Below are 7,652 nucleotides of genomic sequence, written 5' to 3'. Positions count from 1 at the left end.
TCCCCATTTCTTTGCAGATCTACCTATATCCTTGCAGATCTCTTTCTATTCAGATCTCCCCGTTTCTTTGCAGATCTATTTAATTCCTTGCAGATCTCTTTCTATTCAGATCTCCCTATTTCTTTGCAGATCTCCCTATTTCCTGGCAGATCTCTTTCTATTCAGATCTCCCCATTTCTTTCCAGATCTCCCTATTTCCTTGCAGATCTCTTTCTATTCAGATCTCCCTATTTCCTGGCAGATCTCTTTCTATTCAAATCTCCCTATTTCTTTGCAGATCTCTTTCTATTCAGATCTCCCCATTTCTTTGCAGATCTACCTATTTCCTGGCAGATCTCTTTCTATTCAAATCTCCCTATTTCTTTGCAGATCTCCCTATTTCCTTGCAGATCTCTTTCTATTCAGATCTCCCCGTTTCTTGGCAGATCTACCTATTTCTTTACATATCGCAATCTACATATTTCCTTGCAGATCTCCCTATTTCTTTTAATTCTGATCTCCCGATTTTTGGCAGATCTCCCTCTTTCTTTCCAGATCTACCGATTTCCTTGCAGATTCACCTACTTCTTTGCAGATCGCGATCTACCGATTTCCTTTCAGATCTCCCTCTTTCTTACCAGATCTACCTATTTCTTTGCAGATCGCGACCTACCTCATTCCTTGCAGATCTCTTTTATTCAGATCTACCTATTTTGATTCAGATCTCTTTCCTTGCAGATCTCCCCAGTTCTTTAGATATTGTGATCTCCCTATTTCTTTGCAGATCTCCCTATTTCCTTGCAGATCTCTTCCTATGCAGATTTACCTGTTTTCTTGCAGATCTCTTTCTATTCAGATCTCCCTCTTTCTTTCCAGATCTACCTATTTCCTTGCAGATCTCTTTCTATTCAGATTTAACTATTTCTTTGCAGATCTCTTTCTATTCAGATCTACTTATTTCGATTCAGATCTCCCTCTTTCCTTGCAGATCTCCCTATTTCTTCACATATCGCGATCTCCCTATTTCTTGGCAGATCCACCTCTTTCTTGGCAGATCTCCCCATTTCTTCACATATCATGATCTACCAATTTCTTGGCAGATCTTCCTCTTTCTTGGCAGATCTCCCTCTTTCTTGGCAGATCTTCCTATTGCTTCTCACATCTACCGATTGCTTTCCGGATCTCTTTCTATTCAGATCTCCCTCTTTCTTTACGGATCTCCCTCTTTCTTGGCAGATCCACCTATTTCTTTGTGAATCTCCCTATTTCCCCACGGATCTATTTCTATTCAAATCCACCTATTTCCTTGCAGACCTACCTATTTCTTTGCAGATCTCCCTCTTTCCTTGCAGATCTCTTTATATTCAGATCCCCCTATTTCTTTGCGGATCTCCCTATTTCTTTGCGGATCTCTCTATTTCTTTGTGGATCTCCCTATTTCTTTGCAGATCTCTTTCTATTCAGATCTCCCTATTTCTTTCCAGATCTCCCTATTTCTTTGCGGATCTCCCTATTTCTTTGTGGATCACCCTATTTCTTTGCGGATCTCCCCATTTCCTTGCAGATCTCTTTCTATTCAGATCTCCCTATTTCCTTGCAGATCTCTTTCTATTCAGATCCCCCTATTTCCTTGCAGATCTACCTATTCAGATCTCCCTATTTCTTTGTGGATCCCCCTATTTCCTTGCAGATCTACCTATTCAGATCTCCCTATTTCTTTGCAGATCTCCCTATTTATTTGCGGATCTCCCTATTTCCTTGCAGATCTCTTCCTATTCAGATCTCCCCATTTCTCTCCAGATCTCCCCATTCCTCGGCAGATCCCGATCCACCTGTGGGATCCACCCGCTATCCATCGCTTCATGTCCGCCCCAATAATAATAATAATTTTCATACTAATCATAATTATAATAGTTATTATTATATATATATATATATATATATATATATATATATATATATATATATAACCTTATTATATTATTATATCACATTATTACATTATAAATAAATATTATTTGCTTTGTTTTATTATTTTATTTTATTTATGTTACATATTTATTTTTATTATTTATTTTTTAATTTAATTTTATTTATTTCTCAGCACGAATTTTATTTTATTTTATTCATTGATTTTCTTTTATTCATTTCTTTTATTTTATTTATTTCTCGGCACGAATTTTATTTTATTTTATTCATTGATTTTCTTTTATTCATTGATTTTCTTTTATTCATTGATTTTCTTTTATTCATTTCTCGGCACGAATTTTATTTTCTTTTATTCATTGATTTTCTTTTATTCATTGATTTTCTTTTATTCATTTCTTTTCTTTTATTCATTTCTCCGCACGAATTTTATTTTCTTTTATTCATTGATTTTCTTTTACTCATTTCTTTTATTTTATTCATTTCTCCGCACGAATTTTCTTTTCTTTTATTCATTGATTTTCTTTTATTCCTTTATTTTATTTTATTCATTTCTCCGCACAAATTTTATTTTATTTGATTCATTGATTTTCTTTTACTCATTTCTTTTATTTTATTCATTTCTCCGCACTAATTTTATTTTCTTTTATTCATTGATTTTCTTTTATTCATTTCTTTTCTTTTATTCATTTCTCCGCTCGAATTTTATTTTATTTTATTCATTGATTTTCTTTTATTCATTGATTTTCTTTTATTCATTTCTTTTATTTTATTCATTTCTCCGCACAAATTTTATTCTATTTTATTCATTGATTTTCTTTTATTCATTTCTTTTATTTTATTCATTTCTCCGCACAAATTTTATTCTATTTTATTCATTGATTTTCTTTTATTCCTTTATTTTATTTTATTCATTTCTCCGCACAAATTTTATTTTATTTGATTCATTGATTTTCTTTTATTCCTTTATTTTATTTTATTCATTTCTCCGCACTAATTTTATTTTCTTTTATTCATTGATTTTCTTTTATTCATTGATTTTCTTTTATTCATTTCTCCGCACGAATTTTATTTTATTTGATTCATTGATTTCCTTTTATTCATTGATTTTATTTTATTCATTTTCCCGCACGAATTTTCCCCTTTTCCGCCCCATTTCCCCCCCTTTCCACCCTAATTTCCCCCCATTTCCCCCCTTTTCCACCCCAATTTTCCCATTTCTTAATTTCATTTAATTTAAATTTTTCCCTTTCCTGCCCCATTTCCCCGCACATATTTTTCCCTTTTCCACCCCAATTTTTCCCTTTCCCGCCCCATTTTTTCGCACAATTTCCCCCCTTTTTCACCCCCATTTTCCCATTTAATTCAATTTAAATTTTCCCATTTTTCCCCCATTTCCCCGCACATATTTTTTCCCCTTTCCCCCCCAATTTCCCCATCTTTTAATTTAATTTTATTTATCTTATTCACCCCAATTTTTCCCATTTTTTCATTTCATTTCATTTAAATTTTCCCATTTTTTCCCATTTTCCTGCACATATTTTTTTCCGTTTTCACCCCAATTTCCCCATCTTTTAATTTAATTTTCTTTATTTAATTCACACCAATATTCCCATTTTTCCAGAAAAGCCCCCTTTCCCTCCTGGCCCCCCTCCCAAAACCCAAATTCATCGGGGATTTCACCGACAAATTCCCCCTTTTCCACCCCAATATTCCCCATTTTTCCCCCATTTCCCTGCACAAATTCCCCCCTTTTTCACCCCAATTTTCCCCATTTTATCGCACAAATTCCCCCCTTTTTCACCCCAATTTTCCCATTTTTTGCACAAATTCCCCCCTTTTTCGCACAAATTCCCCCCTTTTTCGCACAAATTCCCCCCTTTTTCACCCCAATTTTCCCATTTTTTGCACAAATTCCCCCCTTTTTCGCACAAATTTTCCCCCTTTTTCACCCCAATTTTCCCCAATTTCCCCCCCATTTTCCCCATTTTTTTGCACAAATTCCCCCCTTTTCCACCCCAATATTTCCATTTTTCCCCCATTTCCCTGCACAAATACCCCCTTTTCCACCCCAATTTTCCCCATTTTTTCGCACAAATTCCCCGCTTTTTCACCCTAATTTTCCCCATTTCCCCCCCAATTTTCCCCATTTTTTCGCACAAATTCCCCCTTTTTCACCCCAATTTCCCCCCATTTTCCCGCACAAATTCCCCCCTTTTCCACCCCAATTTTCCCATTTTTTCGCACGATTTCCCCCCCTTTCCACCCCAATTTTCCCATTTTTTAATTTAATTTAATTTCTTTTATTCCTTTCTCTTTCTATAAATTCCGCATGAATTTCCCCCTTCCCCCCATTTTTCCCCCATTTTCCCGCACAAATTTTTCCCATTTCCCCCCCATTTTTCCCATTTTTTCGCACAATTTTTCCCCATTTCCCCCCATTTTTCCCATTCCCCCCCCCCAGTTTTGGCACGAATTTTCCCCTTTTCCACCCCAATTTCCCCCCCATTTTCCCGCACAAATTCCCCCCATTTCCCCCCCAATTTTTCCCATTTCCCCATTTTTCCGCACGAATTCCCCCCTTTTCCACCCCAATATTCCCCATTTCCCCGCACAAATTTCCCCCTTTTCCACCCCAATTTTCCCCTTTTCCGCCCAATTTTTCCGCACGAATTTTCCCCTTTTCCGCCCATTTCCCCGCACTAATTTCCCCCTTTTTCACCCCCATTTTCCCATTTAATTTAATTTAAATTTTCCCATTTTTCCCCATTTCCCCGCACATCTTTTTTCCCTTTTTCACCCCATTTTTTCCCATTTTTCCTCCATTTCTTCGCACAAAATTTCCCATTTTTTTCCCATTTTCCCGCACGAATTCCCCCCTTTTTCACCCCAATATTCCCATTTAATTTAATTTAAATTTTCCCATTTTTTCGCACGAATTTCCCCCCTTTTCACCCCAATATTCCCATTTCCCCCCCAATTCCCCCCCATTTTTTCGCACACATTTTCCCCCTTTTTCACCCCATTTTCCCCATTTTCCCGCACAATTTTCCCCGCTTTTTCACCCCAATTTTCCCCATTTATTCCCCATTTTTTCACACAAATTCCCCCCTTTTTCACCCCAATATTCCCCATTTTTCCCCCAATTTTCCCCATTTTTTGCACAATTTCCCCCCTTTTTCACCCCAATTTTCCCCATTTTTTCGCACAAATTTTGCCCCTTTTCACCCCAATTTTCCCCATTTCCCCCCCAATTTTCCCCATTTTTTCGCACAAATTTTGCCCCTTTTCACCCCAATTTTCCCCATTTCCCCCCCAATTTTCCCCATTTATTCGCACAAATTCCCCTATTTTTTCGCACAAATTCCCTTTTTCACCCCAATTTTCCCCATTTCCCCCCCAATTTTCCCCATTTCCCCCCCAATTTTCCCCATTTTTTCGCACGAATTTCCCCATTTTTTCGCACAAATTCCCCCCTTTTTCACCCCCATTTTTCCCCCAAGTTTTCGCACGAATTTCCCCATTTTTTCGCACAAATTCCCCCCTTTTTCACCCCCATTTTCCCCATTCCCCCCCAATTTCTCGCACGAATTTCCCCATTTTTTCGCACAAATTCCCCGCTTTTTCACCCCCATTTCCCCCATATTTTCCCCATTTTTTCGCACGGATTCCCCGCTTTTCCACCCCAATTTCCCCATTCCCCCCCCAATTTTTCCCCGTTTTTTCGCACAAATACACCCCTTTTTCACCCCAGTTTTTCCCATTTTTTCGCACGAATTTCCCCCCGATTTTCCCCATTTTCTCGCACGAATATTCCCCTTTTTCACCCCATTTTTCCCCATTTTTCCCCCAGCTACAGCGGCTTCTACCCCCGACCCGAATATCCAAAAAAGTCCCATTTCCCTCCTGGCCCCCCTCCCAAAACCCAAATTCATCCGGGATTTCACCGACAAATTCCCCCCTTTTCCACCCCCATTTCCCCATTTTCCCGCACGAATTTTCCCCAATTTTCCCATTTTTTAATTTAATTTTATTTCTTTGATTCACCCCAATTTCCCCCAATTTCCCCCATTTTCCCGCACAATTTTTCCCCTTTCCCACCCCAATTTTCCCATTTCCCCCCCATTTTCCCGCACAAATTTCCCCCCTTTCCCACCCCAATTTTCCCATTTTTTCACACAAATTCCCCCCTTTTTCACCCCAATTTCCCCCATTTTTTCGCACGAATTCCCCCCCTTTTCACCCCAATTTTCCCCATTTTTTCGCACGAATTTCCCCCCTTTTCACCCCCATTTTCCCCATTTTTTCGCACAATTTCCCCTTTTTCACCCCAATTTCCCCCATTTTTTCGCACGAATTCCCCCCTTTTCACCCCAATTTTCCCCATTTTTTCGCACGAATTTCCCCCCTTTTCACCCCCCTTTTCCCCATTTTTTCGCACAAATTTCCCCCCTTTTCCACCCCAATTTCCCCCATTTTTTCGCACGAATTTCTGCCTTTTCCACCCCCATTTTCCCCATTTTTGCACGAATTTTCCCCTTTTCCGCCCATTTTTTCGCACAAATTCCCCCTTTTCCACCCCAATTTTCCCCATTTTTTCGCACAAATTTCCCCCCTTTCCCACCCCAATTTCCCCATTTTTTCGCACAAATTCCCCCCTTTCCCACCCCAATTTTCCCATTTTTTCGCACAAATTCCCCCCTTTTTCACCCCAATTTTCCCCATTTTTTCGCACGAATTTCCCCCCTTTTCACCCCCCTTTCCCCCATTTTTTCGCACAAATTCCCCCCTTTTCCACCCCAATTTCCCCCATTTTTTCGCACGAATTTCTGCCTTTTCCACCCCCATTTCCCCCATTTTTGCACGAATTTTCCCCTTTTCCGCCCATTTTTTCGCACAAATTCCCCCCTTTTCCACCCCAATTTTCCCCATTTTTTCGCACAAATTTCCCCCTTTTTCACCCCCATTTTCCCCATTCCCCCCCCAATTTTCCCCATTTTTTCGCACAAATTTCCCCATTTTTTCGCACAAATTCCCCGCTTTTCCACCCCAATTTCCCCATTCCCCCCAATTTTTCCCTGTTTTTTCGCACGAATTCCCCCCTTTTCCACCCCAATTTTCCCATTTTTGTCGCACAAATTCCCCCCCTTTTCACCCCCATTCTCCCATTTTTTAATTTAATTTAATTTAAATTTTCCCATTTCCCCTCCCATTTCCCCCCCTTTTCCACCCCAATTTTCCCATTTTCTCGCACGAATATTCCCCTTTTTCACCCCAATTTCCCCATTTAATTTAATTTAAATTTTCCCATTTTTTTCCCATTTTCCCGCACGAATATTCCCCTTTTTCACCCCATTTTTCCCCCCGTTTCCCCCCCAGCTACAGCGGCTTCTGCGACGTCCTGACCGACCCCAAGATCCAAAAAAGTCCCATTTCCCTCCTGGCCCCCCTCCAAAAACCCAAATTCATCGGGGATTTCAGCGACAAATTCCCCCCTTTTCCACCCCAATATTCCCATTTTTTCATTTCATTTAATTTAAATTTCCCCCTTTCCCACCCCAATTTTCCCCCCATTTCCCCCTTTTTAAATTTAATTTTGTTTCTTTGATTCACCCCAATTTCCCCCATTTTTTCCCCATTTTCCCCCACAATTTCCCCCTTTCCCACCCCAAATTTTCCCATTTCCCCCCATTTTTTCGCACGAATATTCCCCTTTTCCACCCCAATTTCCCCCTTTTCCACCCCAA

Source organism: Podarcis vaucheri (assembly GCF_965113315.1).
Source record: "Podarcis vaucheri genome assembly, chromosome: Z".
Lineage (NCBI taxonomy): Eukaryota > Metazoa > Chordata > Lepidosauria > Squamata > Lacertidae > Podarcis > Podarcis vaucheri.
Note: the sequence above shows the minus strand (reverse complement) of the source record.